The sequence below is a fragment of the Panthera leo genome, chromosome F2, assembly GCF_018350215.1.
Source record: "Panthera leo isolate Ple1 chromosome F2, P.leo_Ple1_pat1.1, whole genome shotgun sequence".
NCBI classification, from domain to species: Eukaryota; Metazoa; Chordata; class Mammalia; order Carnivora; family Felidae; genus Panthera; species Panthera leo.
The window spans coordinates 8,182,025-8,197,403 of record NC_056695.1 but is presented as its reverse complement, the minus strand read 5'-3'; the positions used below and the strand labels follow the sequence as shown (position 1 = coordinate 8,197,403).

Genomic DNA, 15,379 nt, shown 5'->3' with positions numbered 1-15,379 from the left:
TGGCCGCTTAACCGACTGAGCCACGCAGGTGCCCCCCAAGCACCTTCAATCCCACTCTTCCTTAGGGTCAGGAGCAAGTGGAGGGATGAGCGTCAGTCCCCCCCCCCCCCCCCCCCCCCCCGCCCAGCCCGGGAGGGACCCTGTCTCAGACCTGCTGTGAACGTGTTGAGGTGGAGAAGCAAGGCCAGAGAGAGCCTGGAAGGAGATTAGAATCAGCACCAGGCATTTAAGACATTTAAGACAGAGATTCTCAGGGCGTCTTGTGGAAGCTTTGAACGTCTGCAGGTGGGGGACCCCGGAGATCGGGTGTGCCTGGGGAGTCCCGGCAGCGCCCGAGCTTGGACAGGGCCCAGCACCCCTTCCAGCCAGCGCCACGATGCTCCAGGCTGCCCACTGCTGCCCCGTCCATCTCTTTGGTCACGGAGGTAAACCCCGGTGCTAAATGGTGTCAAAGGGATGTCGTGATGCCGGTGGGAGCCGAGACACCCGGCCTCCAGGGACGGTCTGCCTTCTAGTAACTCAGCGTGACCCTGGATGAGCGGTACGCCTTCCCAGAGCCTCCAGAGCCCCCCAGTAGGAGGAAGAGGTTGAGTCAGGGGACCTGGAACGGCCTCTTCAGCCGAGCACAGTAAGAAGGTTAACTCTGCAGTCACCGGCTTGACCGCAGTGTGATCTTGAACTTTCAGCTTAACTCCACTGAGCCTCTGTTTTGTCATCAGGTGAATGGGAATAACAATTTCGACCTCACAATGTCACTGTGAGGACGGACTGTCTCACGTTTTCCACCCCGACAGGCACTCACTTGCTCAAACCAGAGGCCGGGGCCTTACCCTTAACTCTTTCCTCTTCCGCACAAACCCCGTCCCTAATCCCGTCCCTTCCCTGCCTCCGTGACACTCGCTTCTCTCCAACCCCGGGACTACACTCTTGCCCCTGCCCCCGTCCATCGTCTCCTCGGCAGCCAGAGTGGTCTTTCAGAAACACAATTTTGAGTAAGCCTTTTTACGACGTTCTAGTGGCTTCCCACTTCTCTCGAGGTGGAGCCCGCGACCTCGCAGGCCCTCATGCCCTCTACAGCCCCATCTCTCCCAGCCCCACCGGAACGCTCTGGGGACCTTTGGCTTCTCGGACCTCCTGCGCTCCCTTTCAGCCCCAGTCTCCCCTGTGGAGGTCACCTTCTTTCCCTTCTTGTCCTCTTCCCCCTTCGGCACCTCCCCGTGCCTGGAGCACCTCCCCTTGGAAGAGTTCGCTGAGCCCCAGTGATGGGTAGAGTGTCCTTTGCGACACACGTCACCCGTATCAGAGCCGCCTGGTTACGGGTTCATGTACCCTCCTGAGCTGTGAGCATTACAAAGTCAGGGGTGGTGTCAGGGACAGTCATCCCCGGCACCTGTCACACCAGGAGGCCAGAATGGTACTTCATAAATATTTGGCTGGATATATATAGATACGAATCGCCAGGTACAGTGCCTGGCGGAGAGTAGTGTTAACTCCATCGAAGCGATCGTTCTTTATTGCCCCAGCTCTAGTAGCCTGGGATCAGAGAAACCTGACCACCTGCACAGCTGGCATCTGGTTAGCACCGATCTTGCTGCGACGAGCCTACAGATCTGCACGGTTTGAAAAGCAAATGTAGACCAGCACGGCAAAAGCCCCCCCTTACAAGCGGAGGCATGCCAATGGCGCCCAATGGGTGGGGGACTGTCTTGACAGCTAACCCGCTGGGGCTCACGCTGTGCCCCGTGGCACCTGTTTGGAGACGCGACGTGCTCTCTGGTCCACCTGCTCCTGCCTGTGCCCTTCTCTAATTGTCAACCCCGTGGAGCCTTTCTTCATTTCCCAGCCGAGTGTGATTTCGTTGTCGTCTCAAAACGCAGAACACCTCTCCTCGCGCTGCGTTTCGATATTGGCAGGTGCAGCAAAGACCATCTGTGGGCACCGAACTCCTGATATAAAACGATATGAGTGGAAGTGATGTTTGGAGTATTTAAGTGTGTATGAATACATTACATGCATTAAAAGGTATATTGACACACACATCAGTAATTAATTAACTTAATTAATTAATTAATTAATCAAATTAATAAATACGGTAGCCACCATTTCTTGAATTTTTGCCATGTGAAAGGTGCTATGAAATATATTAAAATCCGTATAAAATATGACTCCATCTTCAGAACTTGCCCAAGGCCATGTTTGCTTGCCTCTCCACGCAGCCATGAACATTCCGCGTCCTGTACTGTTGCATGTAATCCCAACAGCATGCACGAAGAGAGTACTTGGCCTTCCCCCTCTGAGTGAGGCTCAGACACTTGCTCAGACCCAGACGAGCCCTACGTCTGTCTTGACCTAAAGTCCACGAACCGCAGCTCTGACACAAGACAAGCTTGATTTTCTCTTATTTGGGGGTAGTAGACATAGATTTTTTAATTTAATTTAATTTTTTTTTTACTGTTATGTGCTTTTTTTTTTCAACGTAGACAGTTGAAAATAATTTAATGTAGTCGGATCCCTTCCCCCTCCCTTTTAAAAATTATTTATTTTTATTTTTCAAGTTTGTTTGTTTATCTATTTAGAGAGGAGGAGTGGAGACAGACAGAGAATCCCAAACAGGTTCTGCACTGTCCACGTGGAGTCCAATGCGGGGCTCGAACTCAGGAACCATGAGATCATGACCTGAGCAGAAGGCAAGAGTTGGATGCTTAACCGACTGAGCCACCCAGGTGCCCCCTCTTCTCCCCCTTTTAAAGGGATCCTGGATTTTTAGTCTTTATTACAGAGGCCTTTCCCACTTGGGGATAATCTGTCAGAATAATGAAATTCTCTTAGAAGCGTTTCATTTTTTTTTTTAATGTTCAAATCCTTCAGACATCTGGATTTTTTTTTGGTACAAAGAGGGAGTTGGAGATCTAACTTATTTTCCCCCCATAGCTACTTATTGAAATTGATGTCAGTAAGTCCCCACCCAATCAGTTCTTGTCCCCACTGATATGCAAAGCCACCCTCGTTGCTAACTAAACGCTCATCTTTAAATGGATTTATTTCTGGACTCTCCCTTCCATTCCAGTCTTCCTACCTATCCATGCACCAGGGCTCTTCTGCTAGGTACCGTAGCTTTGTAACATGTGTAACTCTTTGGAGGGCTAGCTTGCCCTATTCTTGTTTCTAGAAGAATTTTCCTCACCATTTTTGCTTAGCTGGGGCTTTTTGTTTTTAAAATAAAAGCGTGCAAGACTTCGGTTCTGTCTAGTCCCTCCCTTTTGAATTTTCAACGAAAGGTACGTGTTAAAGAAAATGTACGGGGCCCGAAAACCGTTAGATTTCTTCTTCATTGAAAGCCAACTTTGTGAGTTAGCAATAGCTGAGCATGAAAACGGGATTCTGGAATTTTCTTTTTTTCCTTTCCCCAAATTAGTAACTCATGGACTTTATACGAACTACACCCATCTCTACCTCTGCTTTTTATTTTTTCCCATTGATGAAAGAGCCTAAACCATCTGGAGGGAGCTGGAGCTTGGCTTCATTTCTGTTGAGCAGAAATGACGCTTTGGGCTGTGGAGAGAAGAGAATGAAATGTCTCCGGAGTAATCGTTTCCCTAGCCAATGACGGCTAAGTCTAGAGATAACTTCATATTTTCGCCTACAGTGATGCAGCAGAAGTTTCCGAGGGGACCCCTCTGAGAGCTGGCGGGGGGAAACAAGATCTCCCAGATGCATGCTCACTTTACAGAAAAAAAAAATGGAATGATATTTTCAAACGGCTAAGAGCAGACAGATACTCTAAATTAAAATTGACAAAGGATAGCTGAGTGCACGGCTCAAAACTTGTGTTTATCTTCCAGGGTTAGATTTGAAGGCAAAAAAAATTTAATCTCTGCATTTCATGCTTATTGCTTGGGTGATATGTCTCTGTGTTCATTATTTTCTATTTATGTGAAAGGAGGTTTAAACTGTGCTAAAATGTAAACCAAAGGCAAACAGCTTTTCTTCATTTGAGCCGATTTTTTTTTTTATGCCCCATTTTCCAATAATACATCTTATTTTGGGAAGAAGTCGAGAGATGTGGCCAGAGTTAAGTATATTGGATATTAACTGTGTGGGGTGCACGTGGCTATTTATAAAATGTTCTATTTTTTGCCATCTGTTTCCACATTCTCTTGTCTTATTCAATGCCCTTCTTTTCCTAAAATGTTAGCTAAGGACTCCTAAATTAATTTTCAAGCCTTTTTTTTTTTTTTTTTTTTTTTTGGCTCCTTTTGATCTTTGGTATCTTTCAGGGATTTTTATTTAAAAAATTTTTTTTAATGTTTATTTATTTTTGACAGAGAGAGAGAGACAGCATGAGCGGGGAAGGGGCAGAGAGAGAGGGAGACACAGAATCCGAAGCAGGCTCCAGGCTCCGAGCTGTCAGCACAGAGCCCAACGCGGGGCTCGAACTCACAAACCGCGAGATCAGGACCTGAGCCGAAGTCGGACGCTCAACCGACTGAGCCACCCAGGCGCCCCCATTCGGGGATTTTTAAATGAAATGTCACCCACTCGGCCCAACCTTTAGTTTTATATTTTGTTTTCATCCTTCCCTCAGCTCAGTGGAACATCGTACAACCTCTTTCCTTCGCTTACCTCAGACCAGGGGTGAGCTGGGGGCTCCAGAGGGGTGCTGCAGGCCTCTGCCTGAGCTGGCGAGCCATGAGGACAATCGTTCTTTCTGCTTCTCTTCCCAGCCCAGGCCTAAATGCGTGTTAAACAAGGACTCCTTCGAGGAGCTTCTTTCATCAAACCTGAATCTGTTTTGAAATAACTGGTTTCAGATGGACACGATTCTCTTAGAGATCACAAAATCCTGTCCCCCATTTTACGGACGTGGAAACTGAGACTCAGGCGATAGTAAATGCTTGCAGAAGGATCCCTGAGTACTGATAGAGTAAATAAGCTAATCAGTAGATTTTTATTCCATGTTCATGGCAGATTTAGAACCTAGAACTGGAAAGTAAGATACCAAATCCTACAAACCAAATAATAACAGCACAACTCGTGAACCTTTATTCACTCTCATCATAACTTTGTATACTTGTTTGCTAGGGCTGTCCTAAAACACTGTGGATCAGGGGACTTAACAGATCTCTTTTCTCATAGTCGTAGAGAGTAGGTTCAAGGTCAAGATGCTGGCAGGTCGGGTTTTCCCCCGGGCGGGGGGGGGGGGGGGTGTCCCTCCTTGACTTACAGACTTCAGCCTTCTTGCCGTGTCGTCACACAGCTTTTCCTCTGTGTGTTCGTGTCCCTCCGTGTGTCTAAATTTCCTCTTCTTATATAAGAAGACCAGTTAGATTGGATTAGGGCCCACCCTAATGGCCTCATTTTAAATTGGCCACTTTTTAAAAGGCTCTACCTCTAAATACAGTCACATTCTGAGGTATTGGGGATGAGGACTTCAATGTATGAATTTTTGAGGAGGGATGGAAATGTACAGGAAATCTTCAAGGCAGATAAGAAATTTTCTCCAAATACCGAATCTTGGATCATCCATAACTAATTACATTTGAGAACAAGGGTGTATGAATAAGTCATTTTAATTCCAAAATTATCACTAAGGATACCTGACTATACCTTCATTCTGTGGAAGTTTCCTATAGTCTATTATCATAAGAAATTGAGATGGTCCTATAATAGTCCTAAAATCTGGAGAAAATCTCCCAAGGAAATTCAACAACATAACCAAAGGACAGCTGACAGTCTATTAAGGGATGATTTTCTGTATGGGAACGCGGGGGGATTCGTTCTCATTCCTGGTCATCCTGTCAAAACCCTACTTAATTGTAACTTTGACACGTCAGTGGCAAAAATAGTTGTCCTCACTTCTTTAGATCTTCCGCAGGAAAAATGACCTGTCCGGGCTGTGCTATTGTAAAATTTTCATGGTCGCTGTCGGTTGGATGAGGCCCTACAACAGAATGTCAGTGAAAGTGCTGAAGGAGTCAAGGCCTTTGCTCCAGCTAAAGGGAGGTCCAGAATTTTAGCCGCACTTAACACTTGTAATTGAAGCAGGATGAAAAAATGCACACAAATGTATGCAGCAACAGAAAATTTTGTAATATTAAAATAAAACTGGGGCGCCTGGGCGGCCCAGTCGGTTGGGCGTCGGACTTCAGCTCAGCTCATGATCTCGCGGTTTGTGAGTTCGAGCCCCGCGTCGGGCTCTGTGCTGACAGCTCAGAGCCTGGGTCTGCTTCGGATTCTGTGTCTCCCCCACCGCCTCTCTCTCTGCCCCTCCACCACTCACGCTCTCTCTCTCTCAAAAATAAATAAACATTAAAAAAAATAAAAGTAAGGTCTTTTTCAGCCCTAAATTTCAAAATCTTTCAGGGAATAAATAAGCCAATGGCTTTGTAAATGTATTACACTTTTAAGCCTTCCACTTCTCAACTTTAAAGGCCAACTGCAATATTACAAAAGAAAACGTAAGCCTGTGTTATGGGAAAGCTGTCAATGACAGGAACGGATGTTTAATTTCCTCACTGATAGGGGCGCCCGGGTGGCTCGGTTGGTTAAGCGTCCGACTTCAGCTCAGGTCATGATCTCACGGTCCGAGGGTTCGAGCCCCGCGTCGGGCTCTGTGCTGACAGCTCAGAGCCTGGAGCCTGTTTCAGATTCTGTGTCTCCCTCTCTCTGTGACCCTTCCCTGTTCATGCTCTCTCTCTGTCTCAAAAATAAATAAAAACGTTAAAAAAAATTTAATTTCCTCACTGATAACAAAATTTGTAAGATAAAGCAGAATATAGGTACCTGTAACAATGTCTCCATCTTAATGATTTAAGTCTAGAAAAATTAGTTGTCTCTCTTCATCGCTTTCAGTGGTTGACTTCCAGTTCTCTGAACAAAATCTCATGCCTCCTAACAGACCCTATACCGAACCACAAAGCATGTGTTGAAGTTCTAATCCCCCGTGATGGTTCATTTTATGTGTCGACTTGGTGGGGCCAAGGGATGCCCTGTGAGGGTATTTCTAAAAGGGATTACTATTTGATTCAGTAGACCGAGTAAAGAGATCCGCACTCACCAGTACGGGTGGGCATCATCTGATCCATTTGGATCATTTCTGATTTGTTTAGAAAAACCTTCTGACCCAGATGAGTGTCTAAGCCATGCAGCTCCTGCCACATGCTGGCGGAAGAACTCAAGTCTGGGAATCTGACCTCCCTTGTCAGCCTTCTGTCCACACCCGTCTTTACAGGAAGATGGTAATGGCGAGTGGTACAGAAACACGTTCCCCAGCACAGAGAACTTTATATTCTTTTAACCTCAGAGAAATTATGCTCCTTCTCGTAAGGACAGTTTTATCTAAGGTAATGATATCATCTAAGTCCTTCCATGGAGCCCAAATATATTTTTCCCTTGTTCCTAACATCACATTCACTAAGATATTTACAATTCCGAAACCAGGTGCAGCTTTTATATCTTGTACCATAATTAAGTATGGGAAGCAATCCGAAAAATCCCAAAGCATGCAGGTTTTACCGCAGCTGCAAACTTGTAAAGATAGTGGGTGAATACTTAAAAAACAATTGCAGCTGATTAGTGACAAATGCCAGCCCACTTCTGTCTAAAAAGGATTTGAAGAGCAAACGAATACCTGCCTGTGCAGAAACTTCTACAGAAAATAAGAGACATTTATTACATTATTAAAATGGCGCCTTCAGTGATAAAATAATCACAGGTTGATGGGATCCCTGCAGAAGACAAGATAGGTTTACAAGAGTGGCCAAGCTCCTGGCATAAAACACGGAAGCATACTAGTAACCTGACTTGATGTATGGCCCTGCGATTGGGCTGCAAAGTCACTTATGGTTGCAGAGACCAGAACGAGTGCATGGAATCCCCTCCCCTCCCCCGACCCCCCAAGCCGGTGCAGAGTGAGATGTGTTCACAGGCCACCTGTTGAGATGGGGCCATGCAGGTGCACTTACGTTATTTAGAATTTGCAGGAAGAACAGATTCTGCATGAGAGGCCTGGGGAAGCATCTACCTGGGTGGAGTTTGAAAGATTGTCCTTCAAGATATGTCTGGAGAGTTGAGTCAGGTGGAGTGGAGACGTCCGGAGAAGAGTGGGGGATGGGCTTCCAGGGCGTGAACCGCCTGAGCAAAGGCACGGATGCGTCACAGTGCAGGGCCTGCTTGGGGATGGTTAGAGCTCTGAAATTTTCATGGTGCACCCAGTGGGGAGGGATTGGAAATTGGGCGAACATGGCGGCCCCTGCCTGATTCTGTGGCATCATGGCCTTCTGGTTAAGCATCTGCCCTTTCTTTCTGTCGTGTAGGTCTAGAGGCCTTCATCTTGCCCTTGAAGCACACATTTCGAACCTAAAGCTACACCCAAAGCAGAAAATGAGTTACCCATTGATTTCCCGTGTGATGGGACACAGTGGTCAGTCTGCAGAAGACTCTCCTTTCCAGTTAGATGTGAGTTCAGGAGGTGAAATCGTTGTCTTCTAGACTTTGGGCTCCTCCTGCATTTGGGCCAGGAGCCCTGCACTGGGTCATTGCAGAGAACCCTGTGACAGGCCCTTTGTGGCCCACGCTGAACAGCCTGGCTCACTAGAAGAGTTGGGTGATCTCTACAGCGGTGTATTGAGTTTTGATAGGATGCAACCAGACTGAAGCCTAATTTTTTTCTGCTGCAAAAAGCAAAGATGCGGTTCTCAGTCTCGTGGAGGAGTGGGAGTGTTCCCCTGAAGGTTCTTGCAGTGCGCCGTGGGCGTAAGGGGCCTGTAGGTCTGGGAACTGTGTGCATCATCCTTACATATGTGTTCGCTGGGCTTTGACCTCCAGGCAAAACATATTAAAGCCATCTCTGAGCCCCAGACACTACTGGGTTTAAATGTCCTGTAGTGAGAAAAGAGGTTTCAAGTTCCATGCTTGAGATAGACTCAAAAATCCTTTCTAGACTTTCTAGGGTATTGTTATAGATTGAATTATTACACACGCCCCCTCCCCCAAAGCAGGTGTTGAAGTTCTAATCCCCCGTGATGGTTCATTTTATGTGTCAACTTGGTGGGGCCAAGGGATGCCCTGTGAGGATATTTCTAAAAGGGATTACTATTTGATTCAGTAGACTGAGTAAAGAGATCCGCACTCACCAGTACGGGTGGGCATCATCTGATCCATTTGGATCACCATAAAAAGTGGTAGAATTCCCTCTCTTTTCTTAAACTGGGACATCCATCTTTTCCTGCCCTCAGACATCAGAGCTCCTGGTTTTCAGACCCTCAACTTTGGGCCAGGAGTTACACAGCTGGCCCCTATGTCTCTCAGGCCTTCGGACCTGGACTGAATTATGCCACCAGCTTCCTGGTTTTCCAGCTTGCAGATGGCAGACGTGAAGACTCCTTGGGCTCCATAACCACACGCACCAATCCCTATAATAAATCTCATATAGATCTCTATATACCCATTTCCTCTTATATATATACCTCTATATATCTTATTGGTTTTGTTTCTCTGAAGCACCTAGACTGATACTTCATTACCTCAGAATGTGACCCTTCCTGGAAATAGGATGGTTGCAGATGTCACTGGTTAAGATGAGATGGGCCCTAATCCAATATGGCTGGTGTCCTGCTAAGAAGGGGAAATTTGGAGACAGACATGCGCACGCGGGGAGAAAGCCATGCGAAGATGAAGACGGAGGTGAGAGTGATCCTTTGCACACCGTGGAATGCCAGAGATTGCCAGCAAAGACGGGCTGGGAAGACACAGGGAACGGAATCTCTCCCTCACAGCCCTTGGAAGGATGTGCTCTGCTGACACATCGACTTTGGACTTCTAACCTCCAGGCTGTGAGGCAACACAGTTCTGCTGTTTAAACCACTTGGTTTGTGGCTCTTTATTATGGCAGCCCTACCAGACTAATGGAGGTCCCAGTGAGTGAGCAGGAGACCTGGCTGGGAGGGAGCACCCCCCCATGACACAGGGGTGCCTTGAAAGGAGGTTGGTGGAAAGGGGTGGTCACCTGCCAAAGTTGCGTCTTTTTCCTCCATAGTCAACAACAGGACCCCTGCCTTTTCTCTGTGGAATTTCTGCCGGTGACATTTTACTCAAACTCTGTAGTTCTCTATCTTATGGAGAGGTGGGCTGATTTCAATCAAAGTCTGAAGTATGATGTATTTGTGGCTGTTGTTTACTCTTCTGTTGCTGTTGAGAATATGAAAATTTCCTCAGGTTGTCTAAACTGGAGCAGTAGGTCTGAACTAATTGGAGTGAAAGTCCAACCGGTTAACTCTTTATTACATAATATGTACAACATTTTATTGCAAGTGCATGAAAAATGAAAAGTTAAATAAGATCCTTGCTTTCAAATTAATCTATAAAGGAAAACATGGACTAGGAATCAATAATTATAAAACAAATTTTAAATTGATAAGGGCAAAGGGTGCCTGGGTGGCTCAGTCGGTTGGGCGTCTGACTTCAACGCAGGCTATGATCTCACGGTCTGTGTGTTCGAGCCCCGCGTCGGGCTCTGTGCTGACAGCCCAGAGCCTGGAGCCTGTTTCAGATTCTGTGTCTCCCTCTGTCTCTGCCCCTCCCCTGCTCATGCTCTGTCTCTCTCTGTCTCAACAATAAATAAAAACATTAAAAAAATTGCTTTAAATTGATAAGAGCTCTAAGTGAAATTTCATTTCCAATAATGGAAGGCTAAGTATTCAGATTGATCCTTCTTATGTAAATAATAAATTATGCTGGATACAATATTTCAAAAATGCCCTAAAAGACTTAAAAAGCAACAAAGTAGTGAGGAACTACTAGGCCAAATCTGAGGGTAAGTGGACCATTCAACAGGGAAGACAACCTTCCAATTCTTCTCCCTCCCAAGCTCCAGTAGGGCTGGTTCATAGCACATGATCTAATCAGAACCAAGGAGAAATTAAGGCATTTGGAAGAGTTGGGATACTATTCCTTGGATTAGCCTGGAGCCATGAGCTGTGAAATCTCCTTGTTTGTTAAGTCAATTTCAAATCAGTTTTATTTCTCTTGTAATGGAAAAATCTTGATATAGGGGCCATCTTTGTAATGGAGATAGTCAAGTCATGATTTGGATGGGCTAGCCCTTAAGATGAATGACCAAGAACAAGAGATCTGGGAAATACTGATATTCAGGGTCTAGGAAGAGAGTGGAAAGCTATACATGAGGACCTGATAAAAGACAGGAGTCTGGAGTTTTCCAGATCTGAGGGAGAAAGGGGAGACATCAGCAATGCCAACGCATGCAGATCTCAAGGACCCTAAGACAAGTGTCTCTGAAGGCTGGGGGGTCATTGGTGACATTTGGGAGTGCCTTCTGAGGGGAGTCACATGGGTGGCATTCTGACTGCAAAGGTTCATAAATACATTGGAGGAGGGCACCTGGGTGGCTCAGTCAGTTGAGTGACCGACTCTTGATTTCGGCTCAGGTCATGATCTCATGGTTCATCAGGCTCTGTGCTGACAGCAGAGCCTGCTTTGGAGTCTCTCTTTCCCTCAAAATAAATAAATCAACTTAAAAAAAAAAAAAGAAATACATTGGAGCAAAAAGTAACAAAACAAAACAACTTTCTTTCTTTATGTCGGAGAATGGAGAATTGGTGAGGGCAAGGGTGCTACCCACTGGGCAGGACGGCCAGAGTGGAGGGAGTGAAATTAGAGAGGAATTTTTTAAAGAAGATAGACTAAAAAAGTCTTGGATAGGTAGAGGAGAGATCAGAGGTGCAAAACAGAGTACCTCGATGGGGAAAGTTCTGGAAGTGGCAAAAGGAAAGGTGATGGAAAAGGAAGGAGAGGAAAAGGAGGGAAAGGAGGGAAAAGGAAGAACAAAAGAGAGCTGCTTCTTATTCGGAGGCAGGAATCAGAGGGGAAAGATGGAACAAGGAGCGGTGAGTGGGTCACTTGTGCTCTTCAAATTGGGGGAGGGACCTGGTAGAAATAAATATGACAGAAGTATTAACTAAAGGGACATACATGCACTGTCAATTCCCAGCGAATGGGAAATAAAATATTTTTAGAGGAGAAAGAGGAGGCATGAACTGTTCCTTGGAGTTCCACTGTCTTCCACAATGGTACAGAGGACTCTCATGGAGCTCTGGGCAGCTGAAAGGGACCATTGGCCTTTCCTCAGGCCTCTCCTCACTGGCCTAAATGCCTGAGGATGCAGCCCTGCTATTCGTTCTTCCAAGGTGAGTATTTTTCTAGGCAAGAACCGTACTTAAGCTTCTCGAAATTCTATTAGTGGGCTGTCCGAGAGATACTTAACACCCACTCCCTTACAGTGGCGGCCATTGGGGGCGCCTGGGTGGCTCGGTCGGTTAAGCGTCTGACTTCGGCTCAGGTCATGATCTCACGGTCTGTGAGTTCGAGCCCCTCGTCGGGCTCTGTGCTGACAGCTCAGAGCCTGGAGCCTGCTTTGGATTCTGTGTCTCCCTGTCTCTCTGCCCCTCCCCTGTTCATGCTCTGTCTCTCTCTGTCTCAAAAATAAATAAATTAATTAAAAAAAAATGGCGGCCATTGGCTGCATTTCGCTCCCATATTCACTGGCACTTTCAATCATTACACCGTCAGAACTAATCAGGTCCTTCGTTCTGATAGGACAAGAAGGAAATGCTGTCTCTATCGGTGAATGCAGGCCACTAACAGATCAATGTGGGTGGGGGGAGAGGCCGCCGTGACCCCAACTGTCTCAAAATCCGGTTCCACGAGCAAAGGAAGAACTCCTCATGCTGCAAGATGCACATTGAAGGAAGAGCTCCTTTTTGCCGAGACAAGTGACACCATCCGTGTGCCACCTTCTGTGACACACGCTGTTTTTAGAAACACATTAGGGTGCGAGCTCTGGGGGATGTTTCTATCTACATCTAAGGCGATGTTAATGTTTGTGACTGAGCACCTAGCTGTGCAGTAAGTTTTTATTTATAAACATGGTTTCCGAACTATTGGGAGGAGCTGCTTTGGAAGCTACGGTGGGGAGGGGGTGAGGAAGGAGCAGGAAAAGGGGGCGCTGCTATTTCACATGGAGGGTTTTGACGTCTGAATAGAATTTTATTTAAACAAAGGTACTAAGGAAAAAAAAAGAAAACCGCTATTTTAAATCAGCCAAAGCCTATTACCGAGTATATTATTAGCAATTAGGCAAGCAGAATTTTTTTAAGGGAAGCTATTATCTTGGTCTTTAAATAAGAACCATATTGGATGATAAGTTAAGAATGTCAACGCCATTAACAGTGAGCTGCTTTTTGCAGTTTAAAACCTTAGCGAACCTCCCCAAAGCTGTATCTTTTCCAGCTGCTAACATTGTACTTGTCTTTTAAAGATATTTCCTACCCCTAAGGCCTGGCCCAAACACATCACTTCCGATGTGGCTCATCTCAGATCCAGCCCCCAGCCCCCATCATAATGAATTCCTTCCTTCCTTCCTTCCTTCCTTCCTTCCTTCCTTCCTGTCTTTCTGTTGCTTTTGTGAGCATCTATATTATACTACAGATCACAGCACACCTTGCCTTAGATTTGCTTGTGTGTGAGCTTGTCTTTTCTGCAAGACTCTGGGCCTCTGGAGGGTTCTCATCCATTTTCACACTCCCCATTGCACCTGCCTAGGCGTGGAGACTTGCAGAGGAGAAACCCGAAAGAAACGTTTGTTTTCCTGAATTCTCAGCACTCATAGTGTTTCTTTTCCGACAAGGTAAGGGAACTGAGCAAATATTCATCACGATGAAAATGAAATAGCTTTCCCATAATAATGAAAAGTATTTAATGTTTTCACCCATTTGGAGAAGTCGTGGATGACAAAAATCACAGTGGTAAATGAACAGGACAGACTCCTATTTAGGCCTAACCTCTCGTGACGATTCTGTTTCTAGAAACTGCAAAAGTGTCCAGGATGACAGCTACCAGGATACCTCGGGTACAACTGACTTATTCAAGGGACTTTGAATTATTCAAGGGGCTTTGAAATATCTTCATCATCTTGAGTCCTTATTGATCAGGTGCCGATTTTCCTGTCTGTAGAACTCAGATGTTCTTTGAGGTCCCTTCTAATTATAGGTTCTATGGGTATCTCCATTCTCTACTTCCTACATCATTCTTTCTTTCTTTTTTTTTAAAGAATTTATTTTTAAGTAATCTCTACACCCAACATGAGGCTCAAACTCACAACCCTGAGATCCAGAGTCGCACGCTCTGCCCCTGAGCCAGCCAGGCACCCTCACTTTGATTGAAGAAGAACGTCTTAGAAATTGTTTGAATGGCTGAGTTTGCGGATGAAAGGGTAATGCATTTGCATAAAATCTTCGTTACGTAGATACACGTCAGACAGGTTATCAATGATGCGAAATCCTCAGTCTGGCTTCATTTTCGATGCTCATGGAGCTGGGTAACACATAACAGTGACTTACTTTTTTCAGTTATGTCTACTAGATTGGGTAGGTAAAGACTCTTGGAAACGCTTGTGTACTGGATAATCACCACTCAAGGATGGCCACATTCGAATGCCTGGGATCTCTGAATATGTTACCTAATATGGCAACGGGGACTTTGCAGACGTGATTAAGGTTAGGATTTGGGGACAGAGAGGTCATTCGGGATTATCCAGATGGACCCGATGTAATCACCAGGGTCCTTTTAAGAGGAAGGCAGGATCCCAGAGTGGGTAGGAGGAGATAGGATGATGGGACCAGAGGCTGGGCTGAGGCAATGAGGCCAGGAGCCAAGAAAGGCGGGCAGCCTCGAGAAGCCAGAAGAGACAAGGCATAGATTCTGTGTGGGAGCCTCCCGAATGAACCAGCACTGCCCATACCTTGAGTCTGTGAGACTCACTTTAGGCTTCTGACCTCCAGAACTGTAAGAGATTAAATCTGTATTGTTTGAAGCTACCAAGCTTGAGGTAACTCGTTATGGTAGCTATAGGAAATATGTCTATCCATAATTCATTTGAAAACCTGTAATGCTGTTGTACCGTATATATATGATACACATACATATGTATATAATGACATTCTCTGTCACTTTTCCTTCAAGTAAGCTCATAGGCGAAAGCCTAGAAAAATGGAAACATATGAATACAGTTAAGTTTAGCTCTTCTTTAAGGACCAGAAAAACACTGGGAATGATACAGGCTGGTAAGAATAGGAAAAACCTTTGTAATATTCTTGTCTATACCCCTTCCATCCATTAGGCTTCCTATATATCTTTTTATTTGCTTTTTTTTTTTTTTATATTTTAGAGAAAGAGAGAGAAAGAGCATGCACATGAGTGGGGAGAGGGGCAGAGGGAGAGAAAGAGACGATCTTAAGGTGAGTATGGAGTCTGATGCAGGGCTTGATCACCTGACCCTGGAATCATGACCTGAGCTGAAATCAAG

At 45.7% G+C, this 15,379-nt stretch overlaps 1 long non-coding RNA gene across 1 annotated transcript; it reads left to right on the top strand.

Annotated features, from left to right (window-relative positions):
* The first annotated feature begins 274 nt into the window (after positions 1 to 274).
* LOC122210921 lies at positions 275 to 2,037 on the top strand. Its single transcript, XR_006198375.1, has 2 exons — positions 275 to 992; positions 1,524 to 2,037. It is a non-coding gene; the product is annotated as an uncharacterized LOC122210921 (long non-coding RNA).
* The last annotated feature ends 13,342 nt before the right edge of the window (positions 2,038 to 15,379 follow it).